General features: G+C 41.5%; 1 protein-coding gene across 1 annotated transcript in view; it reads left to right on the forward strand.

Moving 5' to 3' along the window:
* Positions 1-260: 260 nt before the first annotated feature.
* The window catches only part of GRPR (gastrin releasing peptide receptor), a 278,270-nt gene continuing 252,370 nt past the window's right edge, over positions 261-26,160 (forward strand). The window contains exon 1 of the mRNA XM_082447338.1: positions 261-2,674. The gene's annotated coding sequence lies outside the window, so the exon portion shown is untranslated. The remainder of the gene's footprint in view (positions 2,675-26,160) is intronic.

Consider the following 26,160-nt stretch of genomic DNA (forward strand, 5'->3'; position numbering starts at 1 on the left):
CGGTGCGCAGGATGCAGCTCGGCTGTTGCCAACGGCACCGGAGACAGCTCAGGTGACCGCCCAGTCCGAGGAAGCCGATTGGCCGCGTCTCTACCAAGAGGGGGGGGGGGGGGGGGGGTGGTCCGAACCGGAAGCCAGGCCACGTGACCCGGAAGCGGCCGCTGTCGGGGCCGGCGCGCCTGCGCACTCCTGAGTGTGCCACCGGGACGCGCGCGCAGCTGTCTCGGCTGTTTTGTGGTGAGAAGGTAGTGTTTCGCGGTGCCCTTTGTTGACCCTGCTATGCGGGGCAGGGAAGATCAGGACTGCCAAGAACCTCATTCGAGCTCGGATAACTTTCCGTGCCCCAAGAGGGTGGGACGGGGCGGTGTAATAGCTGGTGATGTTGTTGAGGGGAGAGAGGGTGTGCTGCAACTCTGAGGAAAACAAGTCAGCTCTTTCTTGGAGCTCGTGCACGCGTTTAGAGTGCTGTTTACAATTACTTTGCCTCAAAACTGTCCGGAATCCGACCCCTTCTTCCCATCGCACTGCTACAGCCCTAGACACCTTTTCGCCCCAAGCTGTGCAAGTGTCTCTTCCCGGGGCTTGCCTCGTCCATCCTCAGTGCTGCGGACCTGAGGAGTTACTGTCCATTCTCATCTGAAAAGCCTAGAAGCACCTCATTTCAAGATCCCGCTTCTTTCACACGGAGTCTCCCCTCTCCTCCCCCACATCCGCTTGGGTTCCAGTTTAGTCTTGTCGACGACTTGCTCTGCCTGGCATGCCCTTGCTCTCAAATGTCACAGCTCCTATGAAGCCTCACCCTCAAACCCTGTAAGAAGGAATCCCTCTTTCATCCATATGCCCATTAGCACATCTTGAATTTTCTTCATTTTGCATCCCAACCTAGTTCACTGCCTAGTATATAACACCACTAATAAATGTGAGCTGACAGATAAGGATTATAAAATTGTAGATTTGTTAAGAACCATAGTGCTGAGCATTGTGTCTAGCACATAATGGATATACATATTTTTTTGAATGAAAGAATGGATGAATCATCCAGTCCTACTCATCTTTTACAGATGAAGAAAGGGGAGCCCCACGGGATTAAGTGACCTTGCTTGAACAGCCACGGGTTTCTCATGTCGAATGCTATTCATTACCCCAGTCACCTCGGTTCTTACAAAGGATGCTAGAAAATTGCTTTTGTTAAGCTATGCCCTGTTTGCAGAGGTTCCCAAGCATAGTCGCCCGAATTTTTTAACGGCCCAAAGGGAAAAAGAGATGCTAAGTTTTTCCAGGAAGCTAAATTTAATCAATCTAAAGGAATCCTTTATTAGGGATTGTGTTCTTTTTGTGTGTGTTAAAATGTCTATAAAACTAAGATAGTATATAATAGGAACTTGGGGGCATTTTTCAATGCCCTGCTTTGGCAAAATAAAAATATACAATACCTTCCCTTTTAAACGCTGCTATGCTGCTTGGAAAATTTCCTACCAGCGTGTATGCTAAACGTATACTGTAGTATTAAAGAAGTGGTCAACACAAAGCACAGAGCTGGCTTTCTGTAGGTCTTTAGGCCCCCTGCCCAAATTTCAGCAACGGGACCAATCCTGCCCCAGAGGCACATGTTAATGCCCCATTTCTCCCTTACTACACAAAACAGATGCCATTAGCCAGTCAAAGACAGATCTAATACTATGTAATGAAAACTCGCCCTCTGAATCCAAATGCTGCTTTTCTCTTTTTCTGTACAAAACTCATGTCCTCAAGATTCCTGAGATAACTACCTCCAAGTTTAAGCTCATTGGTTATGCTCCTGATGTTGGTCTGTGGTTCTGAAAACGAGGACGGGAGACTTGCTGATGACATATTGGCAGTCTCTGGTATTCCTAGCCAAGAAAAGGTGGAGGTTGGGGGGAGGGAGGGAAGGGAATTATGGGAAAAATAATTAGCAGCTGAAAGCAGCTATTACATAATCTTGGCTGCTTATTAATTTAGCAGAAGGAATGGCTTATTAAATTCTAATAGCAACAGCACAACTGCAAACGACCTAGCAATTAACAGTGCAGGGCCCATTATTTTGTTAATATGTTCTCTTCTTTTGGCAAGTGTATAAGAACAAAATTTATAGAAGCAGATGGTCTTTTTCAGTAGATTATAGATGGTTTATTTCCCAGTCTTAGTATTAAGAGCTTATTGTGCATTCACCGTGAAAGACAAAAGAACCACTGTTATTGTCTTTGTTGGTAATTAACTGTTTGACTTTGGTTCCCACAATTTCCAAATTGTGGGCTTTGTTATATAGCTGATTCTTCTCACCTGGTATCTTCTTCATCTGTCATGTTAATAGGGTCTCTTTTTTTAGTCCTCTGCTTTTTTTATCTGGGTGGTCCTGATTTCTTGGTTGTTATTGATTGATGGTGCAAAAATTATTTTTTATGAAAAACTAAAAATCAGATTTTATACTTTTTTTTTTTGGATACAGGAAACATTTATTACAGTACCGTTTCTCATGGAACAAGAACATGTAGTTTCATGGTGCACGGCTGCCAGATGTTTCCCAGGTTTCAATGTCCCAGATAGATAAAGGAAAATTCGGCAAGGTCAGAAGAGAGAAGAACAGATTTATCATGAAATAGGAATGGTAACTGTGTCCCAAGTGTACAGAAGGGGAAGAATTGAAGTCTTTCTGGTAACCTGCCTTTTCTTTTATTTATGTTTTTATTGAGATATAATTGACATATAACATTAGTTTCAGGTGTACAACATAATGGTTCAATATTTATATATATATTGCAAAATGATCAGAGTAAGTCTATTTAACATCACTTGTTTCTTAAACAACAACAACAAAAGTGCCTAGCTTTTATTTGTGCTAAATGCAAGAGGTGAGGGTAAAGTAGAGATTCTACCTTTTAACAGTAAAATTTTGAGACTTTATATGTAGTCTTTTATAAGTTTTCAAAAATAATTTTAGTTTCCTGTTAAATGTGTGATGACTATATGCTTTTATCTCCTCTCCCTCTCAAAATGCCATTAAATGAAAAAAAAAAGAAGAGGAATGTTTAAAGTATAGACCCACATGGACAATAGGGGAGGGGACAGTAGCTTGAGGATGTCAGCGAGGATGTCAGGGTACGCTATTGGCTCATGATTAAACACTGACGATTTAAGAAAAAATTGTAGTATGTTTATCTTGAGAATATGGAGGACAGACATGAGGGGATGTTGAAATAATGCTAAATCCTCATGCGGTAACAGTAAGAAAATAGATGCGATCCAACATGAATCAAGAAATAGAATTATTAGCATATTCTTTCAATACCAAGAAGTAAATTCCAGATACAATGAAGACTTTCTTTCCAGAGGCAGAATCTTGAGGTAGGATGTAATAAAGGTTATTATTATATTTTATTTTATTGTAGGTTTTACTTAGATAATTTTTTAAAATATTGTAATGAAGTAGATAAAAATTCTGTTAGTGCTAACACTGTATTAAGGATTTGTACAGTGTTCCTTTAGCCAGTCTATATATTATTTAAAATTTATTAAATAAAAATGTCTTGTGGGCTTCCCTGGTGGCGCAGTGGTTGAGAATCTGCCTGCCAATGCAGGGGACACGGGTTCGAGCCCTGGTCTGGGAAGATCCCACATGCCGCGGAGCGACTAAGCCCGTGAGCCACAATTGCTGAGCCTGCGCGTCTGGAGGCCACGATAGTGAGAGGCCCGCGCACCGCGATGAAGAGTGGCCCCCACTTGCCGCAACTAGAGAAAGCCCTCACACAGAAACGAAGACCCAACACAGCCATAAATAAATAAATAAATAAATAAATAAATACATAAATTAAAAAAAAAAAAAAAATGTCTTGTAATGAAATTCAGTGCTGAATCATTGTAGAAGATCACAGTAAGTGTAAAAAAGATGCTCAGAGTTTGAGAATTTGCATCTTCTAAGATAAAGTTGTTCCAAGGAGAAAACTGGCCTAAAATAATGAGGATTTGTGAACCAAATCATTTCAAATAGATAGAGCTGTCACTGCTGACGTCCTCAACAATGAGCTAAAGGGAAATGTGGAGCATACGTTCTTTCTTGAGGCCTGTTTCCATAGCTTTGAATAAAATGCTGGAGAATGACTCTTCTCCTTTTAATATTGGGTTAAAGCAGTGATTCTCAAGCTGGGCAATTTTATCCCCCACCAGGGGACACTTGGCAGTGTCTGGAGACATTTGGGTTGTCACAGTGGGGCAGGGGGGCGGGGGTGGGGGAAGAGTTGGTGATGCGGCTGCAATGTACAGAATAGCTTCCATGACAGAGAATTATCCAGCCCAAAATGTCAATAGTGCCGAGGTTGAGAAACCCTGAGTTAGTCACTGAAAAGGTTAACATGCAGCAATGGAGATATTTTATAGACATTTCAAGAAATGGAACAAGCACTTATCTTCATATGTTTGGTTTTCTCTCAGAGGAGTTGGAGTTGGAGGCATTCTTAATATTTGATAGGTAAAATCCTTAACTGCTGAAAAGACTGGCCACATACATGAGGCAGTCAGTATTCTTCAAAGTAACTAGACTAAACTATCCAAACGGGATTTTTTTCAAAGTGATTCTGGAATATTCGTGGAAGTTATTTAGAACCGAGATCCATGAGATGACTATTCCATCCATTCATTCATTCATTTTTTTTGGCTGTTTTGGGTCTTCGTTGCTGCGTGTGGGCTTTCTCTAGTTGCGGCGAGCAGGGGCTCCTCTTTGTTGCGGTTTGTGGGCTTCTCATTGCGGTGGCTTCTCTCATTGTGGAGCATGGGCTCTGGGCACATGGGCTTCAGTAGTTGTGGCCTCAGGCTCTAGAGCGCAGGCTCAGTAGTTGTGGCGCACGGGCTTAGTTGCTCTGCGGCATGTGGGATCTTCCCAGACCAGGGATCGAACCCATGTCCCCTACATTGGCAGGCGGATTCTTAACCACTGCGCCACCAGGGAAGTCCCAATTCATTCATTTATTAACATAAATGTTTATTATGTGTTTGCTCTGTGCTGGGCACTGTGGAAGGTAATGGAGATACAAAGACGAGTAAGATGTTGACTCTGTCCTAAAGCTCCAAAACTATTTCTCCTGACACAAAATTCCATGTCTTTTGGCAACAAACTCTGGATGGTCAGGGGAGCAGTCACCAATCAAACATATGAATACATTTTCTTTTAGGAAACCCCTAGAGATGCTTCATAGAACCTTAGATGTCTGTGACTGACACCTTTGGAAACTATTTGCCCTAATGACCTCCCAGGGCTCTTAGCAGTCTTTTCATTCTGTCAGTTTTCCACAACACTCTTAATTCACAGCAGTATTAGAGAGAGATTTGCTATGTTTTCAACAAAACAATTTCAAATAATTTTCTTTTGACCTGGTCCTTAAAATGAGATGTTTCAGCAGTAATCTAACTCAACTAGACTAGTGGTTCTAGGATATTCTTTAGGGGACTTGTGAAAACACAAGATGGCTGGGCCCCACCCCCAGAGTTTCTGATTTAGCACGTCTGGTGTGAGGCCAGATAATTGCATTTCTTTTTTTTAATTGAAGTATAGTTGTTTTACAATGTTGTGTTAGTTTCTGGTATACAACAAAGTGATTCAGAATATATACATTCTTTTTCAGATTCTTTTCCATTGTAGGTATTGATTATCTATTTTATATATAGTAGTGCCTATCTGTTAATCACGAGTTCCTAATTTATCCCTTCCCCCACTTTTCCCCTTTGGTAACCATAAGTTTGTTTTCTATACCTGTGAGCCTGTTTCTGTTCTGTAAATAAGTTCATTTGTATCATTTTTCTAGATTCCACATATATGTGATATATGATATTTGTGTTTCTCTGTCCGACTTACTTCACTTAGTATGATAATCTCTAGGTCCATCCATGTTGCTGCAAATGGCATTATTTCATTCTTTCTATGGCTGAGTAATATTCTAGTGTGTGTGTGTGTGTGTGTGTGTATTTATATACATATACACCACATCGTCTTTATCCATTTGTCTGTCAACGGACACAGGTTATTTCCATGTCTTGGCTATTGTTAATAGTGCTGCTGTGAACATAAGGGTGCATGTATCTTTTCAAATTAGAGTTCTTGTCTTTTCTGGATATATGCCCAGGAGTGGGATTGCTGGATCATATGGTAACTCTATTTTTAGTTTTTTAAGGAACCTCCGTACTGTTCTCCATAGTGGCTGCACCAACTTACATTCCCACCAACAGTGTAAGAGGGTTGGTTCCCTTTTCTGCACACCCTTTCCAGCATTTGTTATTTGTAGACTTTTTAATGATGGCCATTCTGACCAGTGTGAGGTGGTAGCTCATTGTAGTTTTGATTTGCATTTCTCTAATAACTAACAATGTTGAGCATCTTTTCATGTGCCTGTTGTCCATCTGTATGTGTTTATTTAGGTCTTCTGCCCATTTTTTTATTGGGTTGTTTTTTTGATATTGAGCTATATGAGCTGTTTGTATATTTTGGAAATTAATCTCTTGTTTGTCACATCTTTTGCAAATATTTTCTCCATTTCCATAGGTTTTCTTTTCATTTTGTTGATGGTTTCCTTTACTGTGCAAAAGCTTCTAAGTTTGATTAGGCCCCATTTGTTTATTTTTGCTTTTATTTCTTTTTCATCAGGAGACTGACCTAAAAGAACATTGCTATGGTTTATGTCAGAGAATGTTTTGCCTATGTTTTCTTATAGGAGTTTTATGGTCAGAGTTGTATTTCTAAGAAGTTCCCAGGTGGTGCTTATGCTGCTGGTCTTGGGACCACACTTTGAGAACCACTGCTCTATACCAAAAAAAGCTATGACATATAACAGGAAAGTTCTCAAAGCCAGTAATTGTGATATAATTTTCCCAGACAAATGATCTAAAGGAAACTTGAGATCTGAATTTTTTTATTGCTGACCTCATTAAGTCTGATACCATTGGGAGAGTAATAGTCTCAGTTATATGAACCTGAAGTTCAGTCTATATGCACAACCCATAGTGGCCTATGATCGTGGTGTGCCCTGTACAAACTAATGTACTGTAATAGTCTAAGTTAGAGATTAGAGTACTTAGAGAAACTTGAAGGTTGCACCATAAAAATCAGATGCTTACGTGATGAATATCACTACTCTAAAATTTTTTCCAACTACTTATGCCAAGTAGGAATCACCTCTGAATACTTTGTTAGCGATTATAGACATGAGGTGGAAAGGAGAGAGTTGAGAGAGACCAGGTAGACAGAATCCATATCCCTGGATAAGGCAGAAACCACTACGTAGTAATCAAAATCTGCCCTTTCTCTTCCCTGACATGTGGCTAGACCCTGTTCCTCAGCCACCCCTGTGGTTAGGTGTGCCCATGGAGCTGAGATCAGGCTATGAAATGTGGATGGAAGTGCTGTCAGGCTGGGCCCAGAAAACCCTCCACAGGAAAGCCTCTTCCCTCCCTCCCTCCTCAACCCTGCTTTTGCCCTCTGGATGTTGACACATCCAGGTGTCCTTGGAAGTAGGGTTTTGAAGATGACTGAGTCTCTGTCAGCCTGGGTTCCTGAATGACTGCGTGGAGCAGACACGCATGCCACTACCACCATCATCATTCCTACCACCAATTGTACTTTAAGTGAATGAGAAATAACTTTGTATTAAGCCAGTAATTTTTCCGGGTTCATCTGTTACAACTGTTAGTATTACTGGCCATCCTTGCAAGCTGTTACACACTTCCTTACGAAGAGAGGGAGCCATAGTGATGGGTAGAGCGGTGCATTTTCAAGTGGCTAGCTCTTTGTCTCGATTCTAAACCTGCTTTTTGTGCTCCTTCATGTGTCTCCTTTCCGTTGAAATTTAAAGAGAATCCTCATACGATCTGAGTCCAGAATTTAAAACTACTCATCTATCAAAGGGGCAGGGAAGACTGATTTGAGATTTTTCATTAGCTTTACATTCCTCTGGCAAAACATAGCATTTGTACCAGGCAGTAGATAATGCAAAGTTTTAAAAATCATGTGGATGAAAGAGCCAAGGAAATGGGGTTTGCGGGGGGAGCATATTCTGGCGAACTATCCCTAATTGTCAAAAGTGGATGATGTCAGTTTCTTAGAACCAAGAAACCAAAGATGACAGTTGATTTATGATCAGATTATATCCTTGTCTTCTAAATAATATAGGACAAAGTTAAAACATTTATCCTAAAGCACTATTTAGAATACACAGACATTTTAATTGAATGATTTGAAAAACTTTTAGAAATAATGCACACATTTTAAATATAACAAATACATAAAATAATAGATGTTTGAAGGTGATTTCACTCAAAAACTTCATTTTACAAATAAGGAAATTAAGCCCCAGAGAAGTAAACAAATTGCTCAATATCATACTACCTCATTAGTGGTAGATGAGGAACTAAGAGCCCTGTGTTCTGTCTCCAGCCAGTGTTTTCCAACCATAGTCCACTGTCTGTCGCCCATAAACTACTAGCCCATTATCTTTAGACAAAAACAAACAAATAAACTGAAAAACCACACACCCACAGCCCCTCAAAACATAAAGTCTTCATTTCTTTCTCTTATCTCTCAGCCTGGTACTAGAGTATTTGTGTCTCCACTAGTGGACTGAAACCCTTGCGATCTGCAGGATTGGGAAAGTATTTTACTAATCTTTCTATCACAGAACCTAATCCAATACTTGGCATAGAGTAGACGCTCAGAAAATGTCACTTTGAAATGTTAATTACTTTGACGCCAAAAGAAAAATTAATAAGCCCCTGTCGCATTGCTTCTTGAGTGTTATCAGTTTTTCTGCTCCCCTCCCCCTACCATAGCATACGAAGTAATCTCCTCCTTTCCATCCCCACTAATATTGCTCTAGGTCAGACCAACAAACTGGACTTTCTGTCTCAGCCCCTCCCCTCCATCTGATCCCATTACTACAATTCCTTCTGCATGTGGCCACCTGAGTGTTTTTTCTGAAACATAAATCCAATAGAGATTAGACTCTCTGCTTAGAATGTTTCAGTTTCTTTATTACTTCAATTTGTATGCCTATGTCTGGGCCAGGTACTCATTGGGTACTGGGGATAAAATAGAGAACAACTTAGACATGGAACCTTCTGCCAGGTGCATATGGTATAAGGGCAGGAGGGCACAGTTTACAACTGGCAATCCCTATACAGTAACGTAAAGTGTTTCAAAAGGGGGAAGGCCAGGGTGCTAAGGGAGCATATAGGAGAGGGCCTAACCCAGAGTTTCGGTGATCGTGATAGGTGGTAGAGTCTGAGAAGGGTCCCTGGAAGACACAGACTTTACGCCAAAATTGAAAAACAAAACAAAACAAGTGAGTTGGGCAAGAGTGTTCCGCACAGGGAGAGTAGCACGTACAAAGGTAAAGAGATGAGTGTGTGACTCTCTGAAGGACCTGAGTAGAAGGTCAGTATGGTCAGAGAGTACCTGGGTAAAGATAAGTCTGCAGAGAATAAGAGGACCAGGTTATACAGGACCTTTTCACAAGATTAAAACATTTGGGCTTTATATAAAGATATTGGGGGACACTGAAAGATTTTAAGCAAGGGCAGTGCCATTATTGGATTTGAGTTTTAGAGTTTCAGAAAAATCACTCAGGGTGAAATGTGGTTAACTGCAGGATATACTGTAGTCCGAGTTTAGTTGCAGATAAAATAAACCATTCTAACTAATATAAACAAAAGCAGTCTAAAAATGATTGGAAGAGCAAAATCTAGGCTGAGTTTCCAGGAGAACCTTCCAGAATAACACTGCAGAACTTGACTGCCAGGGAGCCACTGTGTCTGCCATGATCAGTGAGCTGGAATGCTAAGAAGCTGTCTTCATAACTGCTGGCTTCAAGCCTATGCCGCCTCTGCTGTGATCAAGAAATCAGGAATCTGCTGCCAGCAAAGCGGATGCCACGGGTGCTCCTTCTCTTCACTCATGTGGCTAGAGACTGGACATTGGACTCCCTCTACAACTGCCACTGAAAGCCAGATGCTTCCATAACCATGCTCATCAGCAGGAATAGCAGAGGTGAGGCCCCCTCTTCATGATCTATCACTTCCCCCTTCCAAATCTCGCATAGGTGCACCTGATTTTTGGAATCTACATCACAACCAGAAGCCTGGCTATGGAATGTAGTTTTTTGTTTTCTGGGAGGAACACTGCAGCAGGTTGGAATGTATATATATTTTTTAAATAAATTTATTTATTTATTTATTTTTGGCTGCGTTGGGTCTTTGTTGCTGTGCGCGGGCTTTCTGTAGTTGCAGAGAGCGGGGGCTACTCTTTGTTGCGGTGCGCAGGCTTCACATTGTGGTGGCTTCTCTTGTTGTGGAGCACGGGCTTAGTTGCTCCGCGGCACGTGGGATCTTCCCAGACCAGGGCTCGAACCCGTGTCCCCTGCATTGGCAGGTGGATTCTTAACCACTCTGCCACCAGGGAAGTCCCGAGGTTTGTATTTAAAGAGGAGGAAAGAGAGAGAGCTGGAGAGGGGGGTGTGGCATCAAGTTGGAGGTGCTGCTGTTGCTTAAGGAGGGAGAGACAAGCTAGGCGTCAGTAGAGGGGAAGAGGTTGAAGATATGGGGGGAAGGAGTTAAATACTCAGTCCTACAAGGACACTGAGTAGTGAGGAGGTGATGTAAGCCAGACACAGTAGAGGCTAAATAAGAAAAGGGGCTTTTCTTCCATTTTGCTCAGACCAGTGAATGGTGGGGGAGGAAGAAAGGATGTAGGCAAGCACATAGTTTGGTGCTAGGGAAGCAGCTTCTTCCTCTCTGACACAGAGGCGGAGGGAAGATTATCTGCTGGGCGTGAAGAGGGAGGTGGAGATGGGTTGAGAAACATGAAGCAGGTTTCTCCTAGAAACCTTGGAGAACTGGAGAGAGGCTTCTGGCGCAATATGAACGGATCACTGAGGGCACTGAGTGTGCAGTGGAGACTAGAACTGTGGCTGGGTCATTCTGGAAATAGGTGCATTGGTGGAGGGTTGAGATTTGCCAGACGGCTGAGATAGAAGGATGAGACACCAAAGTGGTGGAATTCAAGCCAGACAAGGAGAGCCGTGGTGGTGAAAGCAGGGAGTTTCAGGGCAGGAGGGAGGTGGTGGATGCTGATATGATAGAGCAGAAGGAGGCAAAGTGATGAGGTGGAGGAAGAGGAGAACCCTACGCCCACCAGGGCCAGATTAGAATTAGAGCCAGCTGGAAGTGTTGGGAGTCGTGTTCTGAGAGGGACCTGTGACGGCATTGTTTCAGAGGTGGGGGAGTGGGAGGTTGGGTGGGGAATGCAACAAATAAGGGCGGAGTGATGGTCAAGTAGAAAGGAGAGGAAGGTCACTGGAGCAGACCCAGGAAGGGACTCGCTTGGGTGTTGAGTAGTGGGTCATCTATGTGGATGTCAAAGTCATTTGGGATGGTAGCAGGACCTGATGGAAAAGGTGACAGTGACCCAGTTGCTGAAGACTCCAAAGAAAGAGGGAGTGGTATATAATGGCAGCAGGAGGAGTAGGGTGTGATTTAAAAAAAAAAAAAAAAAAGGTTTATTGAGATGTAATTCACATGCCACACAGTTCACCCATTTATAGTGTACAGTTCAGTGGCTTTTAGTGTATTCACAGAGTTGTGCAACCAACACCACAGTCAATTTCAGAACATTTTCCTCACTCCAAAAAGAAACCCCACACACCTTAGTCATCACTTCCAATCTCCCCATCCCCCAGCCCCTGGCAGCCACTGATATGCTTTCTTTTGTTGTTTGGTTTTTTGTTTTTTGGGGGGGTTTTTTTGGCCACACCGTAAGGCTTGAGGGATCTTAGTTTCCGGACCAGGGACTGAACCTGGGCCACGGCAGGGAAAGCGCCGAGTCCTAACCACTGGACCACCAGGGAATTCGCCCACTGATCTGCTTTCTGTCTATAGATTTACCTATTCTGGCCGTTCTATATAAATGGAAGCATATCATAGGTGGTCCTGTGTATATCGCTTTCTTCACTTAGCATAGTGTTTTCAAGGTTCATCATCCATGTTGTAGCAGGCATCGGAATTTCATTTCAGAGCACTATTTTAATGGCTGGAAAGAACCTCAAAAGAGTTTAGGGGAGGATGCAAGGCAAACACTTCCCTTGTATACCAAGTCAGCTCTGGTCATTGACATTCAGCGCCGAAATTGTTGTAAAGTACGTCTTGTCCTTTTCTTGGGAGTATCTAAAATAAGTCAATATTAAATGCTCATGCTTGCTTCTTCCCTCCCCACCCCCAGCAGTAAACATAACTGAAAGCCTTGCTTAATGACAAAAACTGAGTCAGTCATTGTTGCTTCATGTTAACTGCTTGCCTAAGAAACATATTCATCTTATAGAGGAGATAATGAGCAAAACTGGCAATGCCCTAATAAGGTCTAAATTAAGCCTACATAATGTTGAACAAAATATAAGAATCAGCAAAAAAAATTTTTTTCCACCTATTGATCATTAGTGTTAATGAGAACAGCAGCAAGTGGCTTTGTTCCTGTTCACTTAGAAAGTATGAAAACAAGGTAAGCAAGCAATTAGGAAGGTTAATGCGAGGATTCAGTTTTCATCCTGATAATGGAATAATTTATTTTCTAGCTTATTGACCTCAGAAGCCCTCGACGGCTTTATCTTCTCTGGTCTTTGGTTAATTTTTTTTCAACCACGTTAGTAACAGAAACTGCGAAAATGGGATCAGGGCCTACTAAAAGCAATAAAACTGAATAAATGCATCAACTTCCAGGAAATGTCAATTACAAATAAGCAGAAGGGACTGTTGTCTGTATGAATGGACTAGAGCCTCTTATTAATAATAGTGGAGGAAGTAATCCAAGAGACTAACTAAATGTGCTGGCGAGAGAGGCTAAGTCTCTCTAAGGAGCTTAGAATGTAAAGGACACATAAAAACCTGGGAAGAGGGAGGTAGCAATCAAAGACTCAAACCACAAGAACAGCACAGAGCTGTAACACTAATGCAAGAAAGACAAGCTAGAGAGAACTGAGGCTTGCTGAAGTATATTTGAATTTGAAGGTTCACTGCTGCAGTGGAATCTCTTTTGTTTGCCCAGCATCCCTCACTCCTTCTAAAAACAGTACCCCCATTCTTCAGGGAAACTGTTCTCTCCCCCTACCACCATCACTCCCATTCCAAGGATGTAAGCTAAAAGAATGCAAGTCTTCAGGTTGGGACAAGTCATATCTGAGAATATGAAAACCATTTTTTAAAGAGATCCTTAAAATATCATCTGTAATCTATTTTTCCCATAGATTAGAAATAGAAGTGCTTCTTGAAGACAGGAGATGGGCAAATGTCTTGGTTTTCAAAAATGGGGAGAAGGTAGATGATGCAAATGTTGATTCTCTATTAAGAATATCAAATGGGTGGTGTGTGAACTCCCAGAGAGAGAGGAGGTGATCCTTAAAGAAGCCAGCACGAATTCACTGAGAAGAGACAGCCTGACAGACAGGCTTTGGTTTCTTTTGTTATATGTTTATTAGGCTAGTAGATCAAAGGAATCCTGCAGACATAGAGTTTCTGTGCTTCTGTGCAAGGCATTTTTCAAACACTTTCATGGCATCCTTGCTGAGAAGATGGAGAAACTGGATGGATGATAGGATAATTTAGCAGCATAATCATTCTATCCTAAGAATGCTGATTAATGAATCTCTGTCAAATCTGGCAAATTTTGTTGAAGATCTGTTTCGACCAGGGTTGCTTTCCTAGCATGGTCCTTTTTAAGTAACCTGAATATGGGCTAAGTGGACCTGGGTATCAGTGTATAGAGAACAAGAGTCTGGGAGGGATTGTGAATAAATCAGATGACAAAGCAGATTCCAAACTGGCATTGGCCCAGGGATGATGTATCAGCTAGTATCTTTTGCAAAAAGGCAGGATAAATATGTAAATAAATGCATAAGTGGTCATCTCTGTTAAAATGAAATTTAAATAGGACAAGTTTTAGTGTTCTATCCTTGGAACCAAAGTTAAGGATATAAGGAGAACTTGCTAAATAGCAGCATGTAGAAAAGAAGCCTTGGGGATGTTAGTGGCCTGAAGGCAATAAGAGCCAAGAGCATGATAAGGCTATAAAACAAAAGAAGAAAAAAGAACCCAAAGGAATCTTGGGCTGTTTAATTAGAAATATATCCATAGTATTCTGACTGTTATGTGCTTTTGATAATCAATCTTACTATACTTTGATTTATTATGTTCAATTCTGGGAAATATATTTCATGAGGGACATAGACCAACTTCAACTCCTTCATAGGAGTCATATCATAGAGTGCTGTAAATCATGGCATATGAGCAACAGCCGAAATGAGTGAGGATGGTTAGCTTGGGAGTAAAATATTTAGGGGCAAAAGGATGGCTCTCTTACAGCATTGAAAGAGATGGGACATAAGACAGAATTCTGTTTAGTTCCAAGAGGAAAATGAGCATCAATGGATGAAAGTTACTGGGGTGGTAGATTTCAGATAAAATATAAACAAGTAACTACTAATAATTAGGAGTCGAATCAAAGTAGGTGAGCGCCCGGTTGTTGGAGATGTTCAAACAAATGACATGGCAGAGGGGACTCCTCTGCTATGTGAAGGGCTGGACACTCAGAACCTTAAGGCTTTTTTCAATTTGGGGATCCAGAAAATCCCACTTCAAGGGCAGCTGTTGTTTTGGGATTTGTGGGTATGCGTATTGGTGTTGTTTCTCTCCACCTTAAACAGAAATGAAATGTTTCCTGATTTATATGTCAGAAGTCTAGAATAGTCAGGCACAAATGGGATAGAAGGCCAGTGTCTGGAATTTGCTTTGGATCTACCCCATAATGCCCAACACACAGGGACTCAACGAAGAGGGTCTTTTCTTGAAGCTTCTCTGGGTTTCTCATGAAGATGCTTTCTTATTTTATATCTCATTTATATTCATGATTTAGCCTTGAATTGAGGTGATTTCTCTCCTTCAAGTGCTTTCTTTTTGCTTGTGGATATCTCCTAATTTAAGAGTGAAGAATCATGTGTTTTTACTGCTAAGGAAACTGCACCTCCCTACTATGATTTCCATCATTGCAAATTCACATTAAGTAAAAATACTTTCCTAATTCTTATCCTAGTCTCTCTCCAATAGGACTTTGATTTGGAAGGTACTTGATGTTTGCCACAAAAGCTGGAAGAGCTTTTCAGGGCAACATACAAACCATAAAACTTGCCCTTCCAAGCCAGATAGACTCAGGCTTTAAATCCTGGCTTTTCTGGGTACCATAGTCAGCTTGCTTAATCTTTCAGAACCATGGTTTCCTCATCTCTTAAATGAGGTTATTAATATATGTATATTTCAGGAAGTTATTTTGAAGATGAAATAAAGTATGCTAATAACCTATCATAATGCTTAGTTCATAGTAGGTATACCATGGAATGTGATTATTATTATTAATTCATCACACAGTAATTTTCCGATAATCCTCAGCTTCCCTTAAAGTAACAGTAAAGTAATTTCTTAACAGTATAATATTTCTATTTTAAAAAATTTAGTGCCAGTTGTCTGTTTCTTTCCCTAACATAATTCTTTAACTATAGCTAAAATGTCCTAACTTCCTAATTATTTATAGGTTTGTGAAAAAAAAATTTGTGTGATGGTAACCAAGTCCAAGGCGTGTCTTTATTATTAGCCTCAACTTTTTCTACAACCCGTTCTGTAGGAAGAAGCTATAGTTTTCCCAAAATGCCTTGCCCAGAGCAAAGCAGTTGCAGGGTTCCTGCCTCTGTAGCCTGCCCTAACCAAGCCCAGGGCACTGATTGTTTCCTTCCTGTACTTTGCAGAAATTGGCCTCCTCTGTTTGATTTGAAGTCATGAGTCTGGATCACAGTGAGCAGTACACTCTGCTTAATGAATCATTAGTAGAATAGAGAAAAGAACAGACTCAATTACATGCTGGGTTGGTTACCCAGCCTTTCCCTGAACACTGCCCTGCTCCAGCCTACACTGAAACAGGGAGGCTTTTGTATAGCAATGACTCCCTCACCAGTAGTTCTGTCTGTTGAACCTAAGACCCGTATTCTACATTCTTGATTGAGTTTAATCTGACTTGGCAGCTTTCTTAAGTACTACAGCCGTCTGCAAGCAGGAATAATGAGGGCTTTGTACAAACAGCATAGCTGCTGGGCTCCAGGCCTCCTTTCCCCTTTCTGTCTTCTTGACCACATGCTCCATCACCTGCAGGTGTCAAACTGTGTGCGGTGGCCTTTCAGGGTCAGGCCCTTGGGGCTTGCTCAGGAGGTGATAAGCCCAAGAACTAAGGGGAAGAGAGTGGGGGCAGATAAACAATAAACAAATAATCAGGTGATGATACGTGCTACCCTTCTCTCCCCTGCCTCTGGGGCTCCAGCCTCAGAATATTAAAGTTCTTTGAACGAGCTATGTTCTCTCCCACCTCAATGATGACTTCGAACACCTGTGGAAAACTTCGTTGGCCTTCAGAAAACCTCAGCCTTTTTCACCTCTTCAGTGAGGACTCCTTGACATTCCCTAGATCGTGGCCTCTCCTGTGACCTACTCTGACTAGTCCAGAGGCCACTTACAAGCAGGAACCATGTCTTTTCATTTTCTGTAGCTCAGAGACTTAACACAGTGCCTGGCATATAAAGATTGCTCAATAACTCCTGGTTGATGGACTGAACAGGTCAGGGGAGAGTTGAAGGCCAATCTTGATTTATTAAATAAATAATACTGAGCCCCCATGATATTGCAGGAGAGGCAGACAACCCAAATATAAACACATAAATCTGTCAGGTGGCGAGGTGAGGGAAGAGAGTGACAGTGGGAGACACACAATAAGCAGATAAATAGGTCAGAAGGTGGTAAACAGTGAGAGAGAGAAATGGCAGAGAGGGGTCTTGGGGGCCGCTATTTCAGATAGACTGGTCAGGGGAGGCCTCTCTGGCAAAGTGATATTTGAGCACAGAGTTGAAGAAAGTGAGGGAATGAACCAGTGGAACCTGGGGCGTAAGCTTTCCAGGCAGAGAGAGCAGAGAGTGCCAAATCTTAGAGCTTGGCATGAGGAAGCGTGCCATATCTGATGTAAGGAATTGGAAGGAGACTAGTGCGGCTGGAGTAAAGTGAGTGAAGAGGAGAGTAGTGAGAGGTGAGATAAAAACAAGACGAACACCACCACCACCACCACACGAGGTGCAGCGAGGATTGGCTGTAAGTGCTGGAATTTGGGCCCAGGTGAATGTGATAAACCATCAGAGAAAACTTACAAATGAGACCCTGAATGCCTATGGTTGGGAAGGAGGAGAAAAACCAGAGGAATGGAGGGGTGTGGGGGGGGGGTGTCCTAATTCTGAAAAAGGAGACAGTGCCAAAAATAACAGCCTAGTGTACTTGATGTTACTCCTGGGTGATTACAGTACTCAAAGGATGATTTGTAAGCACCCACACAGGAACTTAGTGAGCTGTAGGAGCTTGGATAGTGGGGGTCACAAAGAATATCACGTAAGTTATCAGATTTCCTTTTAGTCGTACCTTCACGAATGATATTAGGCCGGTTGATCAAAGTAATGTGGTACAAATAGTGTACAGAGATTTCTGCAAAGTATTTGGCAAGGTCTTGTACCCTCATAGACAAGATGGACGGACATGCTCTGAATGGTCACCCTGTTAGATGGCTTTGTTCTTTTTTATTATTTTTTTTTTTTATTGTGGTGGTAAAATACACTTTGTTCTTTTTTATTATTATTATTTTTTTTTATTGTGGTGGTAAAATACACAATATAAAATTTACTATTTTAACCATTTTGAAGTATACGATTCAGGGGTATTAAGTACATTCACAGTGTTGTGCAACTATCACCACTATCTAGTTCCAGAACTTTTTCATCACCCCAAAAGGAAACCCCCATTCTCATTCTCCATTTTCCCCTACCCCCATTCCTTGGCAATCACTAATCTGCTTTCTGTGTCTGTGGATTTGCTTATTCTGGTTGCTTCATATAAATGGAATCGTATAATATGCAGCCTTTTTTGTCTGGCTTCTTTTACCTAGCATAATGTTTTCAAAGTTCATCCATGTTGTGGCCTGTATCAGTACTTCATTCCTTTTTTTTTTTTTTCTTTTTTTCCTATTTTTTGGCTGCACCATGCGGCATGTGGGATCTTAGTTCCCCACCCAGGGCTTGAACCCGTGCCCCCTGCAGTGGAAGTGTGGAGTGTTAACCACTGGACCACCAGGAACGTTCTTCATTCCTTTTTATAGCTGACTAATGTTCATTTTATGGATATACCAGATTTTGTTCACCCATTCATCAGTTGATGGAAATTAGGGTTGTTTCCACCTTTGGGCTGTTGTGAATAGTACTACTCTGAACATTTGTGGACAATTTTTGTTTGAAGACCTGTTCTTAATTCTTTTGGGTATATACCTAGGAGTGGAATTGCCGGGCCATATGGTAATTCTGTCCTTACCCTTTTGAGGAACTACTGAACTGTTTTCCACAGCAGCTGCTCTTTCCATGGGAAGTGTTGGGGGCAGGGTTCAGATGGAAGCACCAAGGGTTGGCTCCAGGAGGACTCTGCTCCTCTGTGCCTCTAGAGAAGTTGAGAAGGGCAAGAGGCATTGGATCGGGAGCACATCATCAGGAATTAGGAGAACTTGGATTAATGGTCAGTGGAATGGCCTTGCTGAAGCGAGGCTCATCCTTATCTAGGACGTGAGGCACCTGGAATTTGCACACCATAAATCTTTCTCAGCTGAATACCTTGAGGTCCTTCCTGTGAGACAGCATGTCGCTAGGCTCCCTGAGGGAAGGCCCAGGCCCGTCCAGCAGACCATCCGTCTCTCTTGAGATGGCAAACTGATCAGATTTTCAGATGACACCCAAGTGGAAGGGATACCAAATTTAGAATCAGGGTTTTAAAAGATTGAAGCAAACCAGAAAGATGAGTTAAAACCTAACCAGATAATATTTATTTGTGATTTTTTTTTTTTTTTTTTTTTTTGCGAGTAACATCAGTGGGTCAGATGGGTCACCTGTGGAAAAAAACCAGAGATGTTCTAGGCCAGTTAACACATTAATATATATATCTTTTTTAACCCGGGATTAATTTTAAGGATTTAGTTTTTCCTTCAAAGAGTAACAAAAGCTAGAAAGAATAAATGCCTGCTTAAGGAAAATCAACATGAAAATAGCTACTAGTGCTCTTAACAAGAACCCAGAGGCTACCCAGGTAGCCTACTAAGGAATGCACTAAAATTGCCTGGATGTATTTCCAACATCCCATTAACAGATCAATGTTAAAATTTCAATAATACATCTCCTTCTATTTAAATCGGCAAACTAAAAAACCACTGGTTACCAAATATTTTGCTTGATGTACTGATCTCTCTCCTCCTCTGTTAGGAGCAGCTTTCACTGAGCACCTTCCCCTCCAGGTGCCATACATAATGCAGTTAAGGAACGGAGTGAGTACATGAGGGTGGCAGTGGGGGTAGAAAAAGTACAATTTAGACACCAAATCAGAAACCGTATTATTCCAGAGTCAACTTCCGCACCATTAATTTTTTAAAACCTCAAAATCCATCAAAATGCTCATATAATATTTTTCATCTTCAATATCATGAGAGAACCAAAGAACAAGCCAATTACTTCCTAAAAAATTTATGAAAAAGTAAATCATAGAATTCCATTCAATTTTCAACTGCGTATAATATTTATGAGTCCACAAATTGCAGATGAAAAATAAGAAAAAGGTAATAAAAGTGATTTGTTTCCAACTGGGAAACATGCATTAGAAAATTCGAATCTACTCTTGCAAAGTCTTGTTCACCAGATTATTTCCTGGGGGCCTGGGCATAATACTTACAGATTTTCAGATAAAGAATGCCTCCTAAGGCTTGACTTTTCACAACTGACTTTATTTTGACAGTTTTAGCTAATATCAAAGGACCTAACTCTTAGCCAGACCCAGAAAAAAAATCTACATGAAGTGACATAGGAATATCCGTGCCCCGGTCCAGTTCCAGTCACCACCATTTATAACATTCACCAGAGTTAAACTTAAATCTTTTGTCTTGCACTGTTCCTTCAACATGCAAACAGCAGTAGGAGAAAGGGAGCTGATAAATAAAACATCCGAGAATATTATAGTTTCCGAGTGTTGAAAGAAAACTCATCTGAACGTTACAGCAGGCATGATTTTAAAGTAATATTTGCTGTTTGAAAACACAAACAAGTATTCTGTGTTATGTGGTAGTGTTTGAACTTAAGTTAACTGATTACTTAAAACTTTTCAGACTCCTCACAAATTCATGTATCAAAAATATGTCTACCCTAGCAAAGAGAAAAGCAGGAATTGTTCCAAAACCCAGAGTAAAATGTAAATGCCTCCTCTGGATAAGATGACATCTTCATGAGCAACACTCATAAAATTCAAGTCAGTGTGGGGCCGTTGGATGATTCTAAAACAACTAAACTGAGTCTCAGACAGTCCTCAGATAGGAAACACCAAAATTGCAGTCTCTATTAATTTCAGTACAATCCATTTCAAACACTTTTTTTTTCTCTTGAAGTCACTTGCAGACTAGAATGTTAGTGTTTGGTAAGTTATAAAAATAAGTGCATATGAGGGCAGTCATTCCCAATAGATAGCATTTTTGGAATGCTGCTAATAAATAATCACCTCTGAGATAAAAATCTGCCTCAAAGAAGATGTGAATGCATTTCGAGTTTTTCCAGAAAACTGATTTCCATTTACAATCCAAAAGCCAATGGTAAAGAGGAAAAGTCCCAAAGAAAAATGTTGAAAAGATCATTACAGGGACTTCCCTGGTAGTCCAGTGGTTAAGACTCCGTGCTTCCAATGCAGGGGGCGCAGGTTCAATCCCTGGTCGGGGAACTAAGATCCCACGTGCTTCACGGCACGGCCAAAAAAAAAAAGAGCGTTACATCTTCCCACTTCCCCAAGATAAATGTCATATTAATTTAGCACAGGAAAACGGGTGAATATATGTACTTTTTACATTTTACTATTTTGCAGTCTGTCCTAAGCGTGCAGTAATAATTAGCGTCATGATCAGGAACACTACTACTGTCTTAATTAATATGTGAACATGTCCCTACTATTATTATCAAAAATAAAAATGTTAGACTACAGACCGAGCCCAACCCACCGGTCTCCCCATTTTGACACGGAATGTTCCAGTAGGGATTGGTGGCTAAAACAGGAATTGTTATGTATTTGGGGAACTGTTATGATACTGAGGAGGTCAAAAATGCAGCCACTAGCAAATCCAGCTTCTCTTTGGGGGTCAATGGATTAAGAAAAAAAACTCCGTAAGTTCAAGGCTTCAGTTGTGGATGTTAGAGCTTAGATATTTTAAGGAATCTTCTAGATTTTCTTGAAAAGTAAATATAAACCTAAAAGTAAAGGTAAATATAAAACTAAAAGAACCTTACCTACATGGTTTATGTGGTACCTCTCATATAAACTTAAAACTTCTAATCTTGTTTTTAAGGAAATGCTTTAAAATTCCTTAAAATACTAATAATAGAAATCCAACCAGCAGTAAAAAGGTCCAAATAGTAGAGAAAAAGATTGCAGTTCTACTGTAAAGGAGACCTACTTTCTATGAAGAAAAGTACAAGGTAGCCAGCCCTGACTCAGCACAGATGGGACAATAATAGCTTAAATTGAATTCTTCTACTGCAGGATTATCCATTTCATTAGGGATTTAGACTCAGAGAGAGAGCTGTGCATTTTTGCTCATTTTTATTCTCAAAATAATAGTATCCTTTCCTTGAGCCAGTCAATTTTATTTAAAGTTTTCTATAGCTAAGACTGCTGTAAGCTCTAATACCCAGCAGAATCTTTTGTATGTTGCAAAGAAATGGCAAAGGTATGTTACTTTTTATGGTGCAATCCCAATGATCTCCCCCTTTCTATCTCATTTTTATTTAACTTACAGGAAGACAGAAAAAATGTTGAATTTCTCCATTATCCCTAGTCTGTGACCCATGTTAAAGTGTATTTATCTCAGTGAAAAATGTTTCCACAACACACATTTTTAACATATAATTTTACATAATGAAGCATGGATGACTATTCACGATAAAAGTTAAAAAAAACCCACACTAACATTGTTGCACTAATTGCTTGAGCATCCGCTGTATAAAACAATAGAATTATTTCTAATATTTGCTTAAATTGGCCATTTTTCTTATGAAGAACCCACTAGCAGACTCAGAATCAGCAGAGTGCATGCATACAGGGAAAAATTAATCTATGCCTGTCTTTATTATGATAATGGTGTACTTTTCTCTCAAGAAATGAAAGAGAATTGTATCCATCTCCAACCCCCCTTGTGATGGTGTTAGGAAATGTTCTCCTTTAGTGATCAAAATGAGAGTGTTTGTGAAAGCTCTTTGTAAGCTGTAGAGTAATATTCATATATAAGTTAGTATCATTGTCGGCCTAATGCTTATTTATATCTGAGGCTAAAATGAAGCGCCTGGAGGTTATTCTAGTCTGATTCTCCCAAAGCAGATCCTGAGACTAGGATTCGGGTACAGGGAGTAAACTAGGGGGGTGATCTCAGGAAGCATAAAGTGAGGGAGTGGGGGACTTTTAGGCAGGCGAGGGAGAAGTCAGCAAAAAGGGTGAGTTGTGAGTATTATAACTGTGTGCACATGAAGCTCAAGGGAACTGAGCATCCTCTGAATCGTCCCACTGAGAATGGGAAGCGGAGGTATTTAGCCACAGGCTTCTGTCCCTCATTGGTTAAGGGCTGCTCCCTGGGGATGATAAATCCGTGACACTACCTAGATGCCCTGCACTGCTGAGCGAGCTCTGAAGGTGCTAGTGAAGCCTTGGGGCAGCGGTGGAGAGAGACAGGGGTGGCTGCTGGAGGTGCGGAGCTGTCAGCAGGTACAAGGCTGTCTTTCCCAGCAGCTGCAGGTGAACCCAGGCCCAGCCAAGGGCACATGGGGCAGGGCATTTGCGGTGTGTACTGAGAACACAACCATCATACACAGCCTCAGAAGCAAAGTCAAGAGCAGGCTTCCGGGATCTGATTTGTGCTGTCTATCTTGGTCCCAGGCCTATCATAAGCACTTTGCATGGGTGAAGCATCCTAGGTGAGATTACCCTGAGTTTCCTTTAATACTGTGTATTGGTGCCACTATTAGCTATTTTTAGTTGTTGAGATTGAAGTGCTCTCCAGCCTCTGCTAGGTTTCATGAAATTTATTGATATGGTTTCGGAGGCAGTACGTTCTAGTACAATTTGTTCTAAGCCTGGGTTTTCATTAGAATCATCCAAGAAACTTTGAAGGAAAATACTGAGGCCCACCCCCATTTAAAATAAGGATCTCTAGGAGTGGGGCCAAGGTCTTGGGGTGCGCGTGTGTGCTTGTGTGTGTGTGCGCGTGCGTGTGTGCGCGCGCGTGTGTGTGTGTGTTAACTCTCCAGATGATTTTTCTTGCAGTCAAAATTGAAATCACTGGGTAATGAAGAGAACGTAGCTTTGGAAAAACTTTGGAATCAGATAGCCTTGAGTAGAGATTTCGGCCCCTCCACTAAGCAGCTGTATAACATTCTATGAGTAACATATCTTCTCTGGGCCTCGGTTTCCTCATTTGTAAAACAGGGATACTATATCTGTCTCACAGACTTCTTTGAGAATTAAATGGGTGTAAAAAAGCCTACTCTTGTTTCTGGCACATAGTTGGTGCTTAATAAATGTCAGTTCTCACCTTCCCAGTATTGTCAGACTTGCTCTGAAAAGTACTTCTGTGTCTCCATACATTGGAAAATGAAAATTAAGTTTTCACATGTAGGTGGAGAGGGTGGAGAGCTGTTAGAACAAATGGAGGAGGGCAGGATAGGATTGTTACACTGTCAGAAGTTAAGGAAAGAGAATATAAGAAGAGAACAAACAACTGACTGAAAATGCAAACAAGAAAACCACTAACCAGTTAAAATACAATTATGCAAAGGCTTCTTCTGGAACAGATTTAGGATGGCATGAGAGCTAGTCCCTGCCAGGATAAGTGGATACTGTGGGGTCAGGCCTTACCCTCACGGAATGTCTGCATGGAGTTAAAGTCCCAAGTGGAAATACCTTCAAAGTGCAGGTAAAATAGTTACTAGGGAGCCTTTACAGCCCTCTAGGTTAGGCTAAGTACCCTCTTCTGGGTTTCTTGGGTTACCTTTAAATTAGCATTCAATATTATATTCAGAGTAACTATTTGTGTGTTGACTAGAAGACTGAGTTTCTTTGGGGCAGGGCTGTGTTCATTCATTGACAGTACTTGGTACAATTGAAGTTCAACCATTATCAGACTAAGTCAAAACAGAGCGCAGATCAACATGGCAAACTTTGAGATTGTTTCTCACAACAAGTGGCAGCCTTAATCCCTTCCCCTTTTTTCTGAGTTTGTCCAAGTAGAGAAGAGTTTAATGTTAGGAGAGACAAAGTGTGCACCCATTTTGCTTCCATAAAGAATGCCAGTCTTAAAATGGTGACAGTATTGTGTAGGAAGGCAGAGGAAAGAGTCACAAATAAATGGAGCTGGGACTCTTACTAGTGGACTTTATCAGTTCTGTGAACCAATTCTGTTTGAGTTGGGGTGTCTATACCTTGCAAGCCAGTTTCCAAGTGGACATGGTTGTTGTTGGGAAAGACAGGGTCAAGAGGCAATCTTTTGACCCTCTGCTCAGCCAGATAAGAAAGGGCCTTGGGCCTGGAACACTTCCTCACCAAGAGGTAAAGGGCCCACACAGCCTGTGCTGGGCTTTCTGCATTGTGTGAAATATCTTTCCCTGTTTAATGCTCACTGAGTGTTCCTTCATTCTGCTTACGTGTGTATGTCAACGGCCCACAGGCATGCACCCAGCTTTCAATATTTCAGACTCTACAGGGAAGGGTCAGGGTCCTCCTCTTGCAGCATAAGAGGGGTGTGCATAGGCCAGTTGCACCGTGTTGGCTGCCCTGGGGACCTGCTGGCCACGAGGGACCAACACCCACAATCGAAGCTGATCTTGCTCTGTCCCCTCTCTATGTAGGTAAAGCACCATTCCATCTGGGGCTTGACTGTGTTGTGTTTCACTTGGCGACCCCAAACCCAACACGCAACAGGCAGAAGTGTTTGGAGTCCTCCTCTGGGGTTGGTAGCCGGTACCTGATGTTCAGCTTGACAGTTACATACAGTCACATCTTACACAAAAGTGTAATGAATGCCTTATCTTTAGATAAGCAGGGTGATGACTAAACTTCTTAGCATCAATAGTTGTATAGTTGGAACTTTTCAAAACAGGTGGTAAAGCAAACAAAAAGGACTTTAGATTAAAAGGGATTTATTGGAATGATCTTGGGATAATTCATTGCACAGTGAGTCTCAGTGGGACAGTGATGCGATTGGTGGAAAGATGCCCATAGACACGGTTAAAGGAATATGTTTCCTCTGATGTCAAAAGATACAGAAACTGAGCTGCACCCAACAGCCTCACAAAGCAGGAGACGACGCAGCTCGCATCCTGATTCCTCCAAGATCCCTTTAAGGACAGTGAGCACAGAGTGAGAACTTTGCTCTTCTCTTCTCTTGGGGTCTTTTTACTCTCTTAGTCCCTTTCAATCATACTGGAGAGAGCCTGGGTACCTGCTTGCCTGCTCACCAGATATAAGAAGTAGACACAGAGATATAAGAGGATAGAAGATATAAGAAGTAGGTACATCCCTCATTTGCCATGAGACTGGTGACATTAAAGGTGAATTTACCACGAGTTTCTAGGTCTGAGCCTTCAGGCCTGACTGGGGTCCATTCCATACTTCTAGAATAGAGGCCGAATGAACAAACCAAGTCTTAGGGAAGCAAGAAGAACCACGGTGGCCCTGAGAACCTCCGGGACAAGATTGGATCCCCCTCTCCTCAAGATTCTGACTCCCTCCCCATCTCAACCAGGATGTTGAAACTGGTTGATGGCAGCCCAAGGGCTCATATCCTCCCAGCACAGTTCCCTTCCCTTAGGATTGATTTGAAAATGTCCAGGGAAGGCCTCTGGCAGAGCAAGCTTGGGTCACGTACCCTCTCCTATGAATTGAGTTGTCTTAGCTCAAGCAGCTATAACAGAATATTATATACTGGGTGGCTCA

This window comes from Balaenoptera physalus (genome assembly GCF_965194825.1).
Source record: "Balaenoptera physalus genome assembly, chromosome: X".
In the NCBI taxonomy this organism is placed as follows: Eukaryota; Metazoa; Chordata; class Mammalia; order Artiodactyla; family Balaenopteridae; genus Balaenoptera; species Balaenoptera physalus.